At 33.7% G+C, this 2,484-nt stretch overlaps 1 non-coding gene across 1 annotated transcript; it reads left to right on the top strand.

The window, feature by feature from the left end:
• Nucleotides 1-722: 722 nt before the first annotated feature.
• Nucleotides 723-794, top strand: TRNAK-UUU. Its single transcript has one exon. It is a non-coding gene; the product is annotated as a tRNA-Lys (tRNA).
• The last annotated feature ends 1,690 nt before the right edge of the window (nt 795-2,484 follow it).

Here is a 2,484-nt window from a genome sequence, read left to right as displayed (position 1 = left end):
GTATTTGTACTAGTGTAACTTTATTAAAACAAGATGTGCGAATTATCCCTCCAAAGAATTTAATTTCACATTTGTTTGTGTCAAAACACTTCATTTTGAACTTGCAATAGGTATTTCTTAATTTGCAAATTGTGCTAAGTAGATATTGCTATGATTTATGAAGTTTAAAAATTGTGCTAAGTAGATATTGCTATGATTTATGAAGTTTAAAAACTACTTGCACTGTTTTCATCCTTAAAGGAGATAAAAAAAATGTTATGAAAATATCAAATGTAAATAAAGGAGATAAAAAAAATGTTATGAAAATATCAAATGTAAAAAAAAAAAATAAAAAAAATGTTATGAAAATATCAAATGTAAAAAAAAAAAAACAAAAAATGTGAATAAAAGAAATTCATGTAAAATGGTAAGAATTAAAGAAAGTGTAAAATTGCAACGAAGAATTACAAATGAAATTTAAACCTATTATATTTTTAATGATATTAAAAGTAACAAAAAATGTAACTATTTCAAATGAAAGCAAACTAAAAATGTGAATAAAAGAAATTCATGAATAATTGTATGAATAAAAGAAAATATTATCATGGTTGTGGTAAGAAGTTCAGTGGTAGAGCGCTTGGCTATTAGTCACATGGTCAGCGGATATTACCATGTCTTAAGTAATAAATCTGTAATTGTGTTGTTTTCATAAAAAAAAAAAGCTTTAAATGACCTTGTAGGTGGCCATCTTAGTTCAGTGGTAGAGCGCGTGGCTTTTAACCACGTGGTCGTGGGTTCAATACCCATAGATGGTGGTAGGTTTAGTATTGTTATATCTCTACATGTGTTGCTTTAAGTGATATACTATAATTGGCTTTTTACCCCGTTAGTGGTAGAGTGTGTGGTTTAAACCCTGTGGTTATTGGTTCAATTCCCTAGCTGGGCATCTTATTTTGGTGGTAGTGCGCACAACTTGCTGAATTGTTTTGTACTAGTGTAACTTTATTAAAACAATATGTGCGAATTATCCCTCCAAAGAATTTAATTTCACTTTCGTTTGTGTCAAAACACTTCATTTTGAACTTGCAATAGGTATTTCTTAATTTGCAAATTGTACTAGGCAAATATTGCTATGATTTATGAAGTTTAAAAACTACTTGCACTGTTTTCATCCTTAAAGGAGATAAAAAAATGTTATGAAAATATCAAATGTAAAAAAAAAAAAACAAAAAATGTGAATAAAAGAAATTCATGTAAAATGGTAAGAATTGTTAGGAACATCATGTAATAGGTTTTGATGATACCAACGGTTAAGTAGAAATCCCAAAGTCTCGAAAGATAGGAATCAATGTAAGTTCGACAAGTAAACTAAGAGCGAAAATACAACCGGGTAACTTGAGCTCAACTCGGAAAATATTTAAGCTTAAGGTAAACTTGTTTGAACATCTTAGAAGTCTCGTGTTGTAATCATATAGACAGATCAGAAGAAAGCATGGGACAACTCTGGAGGAATAAGGGTCTGCGAGACATCAACTAAGTCTCGAGACATAAGCAGAGTTCGAGAGGTAGTACCTCTCGATACAGTTATCCAGTTCGAGACATAAACAGAGTTCGAGAGATAGACCTCTCGATACTTGAGTTCGAGACATTAAGCAATCAAGATATCAACCTTGGTCTCGATACACTAACAATTCTCCAACAAAGCTGAAGGACGGTCATACTTAAAGTCTGGAGAAGAAGAATATCATGGAGATGGAATAATGAAGAGGTGCCGAACGTGAAGATTTCAAAATGGGCGGAAATGGATGACACGTCAGATTTCCACCACAAACGGTCAAAAGGTGCACCAATGCTGAAGTGGTCTGATTCCCTACAAACAAGGAATAATGGGAATATAAAAAGAGTAACTTTTACCAAAAGACGAAAGAGGAGCATGGACTCAAGAAAAGTGAACTATGGAACATTCACTACAAGACAAAGAGGTTCAAGTTACAAGATCACCACTCCATGAAATATGCTGAAAATATGCAAGACCCATGATCAGCATGGGAGACAAATTTCAAACGGAATAATTTTCCCTCCAACGGAATTATTCCTCTACTCTCATATATAAGGACGTAAAGACACAGAAGAAAAAAAAAAAGTGCAGGTGTTCAAAATTCTTAAGAAGTGTCTGTCTAAAACGTTCAAAGTGCAAGTGGTTAATTTGGAATATCATCCTGATATTCAAAATAGCGAGAAAACACATCTTAGTGTTTCAAGAGAGTTACAAAGCTTAAACTGTTATACATCCAGAAGGTGACCGAAGCTGCTCTACATCGAAGTTGATTCAACGATAGCTTGTGGTCAGATTGGAGTCTGTTACATTCAACTGTGACAACCAAAAACACCTTGCTTTGGATTAAGCAAGAGAGGTGGAGTAACCTGGCAGCTGTCCGAGTGAAAGAAACCTGAGGCTTGACGCGGGCTTGGTGATCAAAGGTCAAGTGCTCGAGAGGTGGAGTA

Source organism: Ipomoea triloba, chromosome 7, assembly GCF_003576645.1.
Source record: "Ipomoea triloba cultivar NCNSP0323 chromosome 7, ASM357664v1".
In the NCBI taxonomy this organism is placed as follows: Eukaryota; Viridiplantae; Streptophyta; class Magnoliopsida; order Solanales; family Convolvulaceae; genus Ipomoea; species Ipomoea triloba.
The sequence above is the reverse complement of the archived record's forward strand: the minus strand, read 5'-3'. Positions and strand labels throughout refer to the sequence as shown.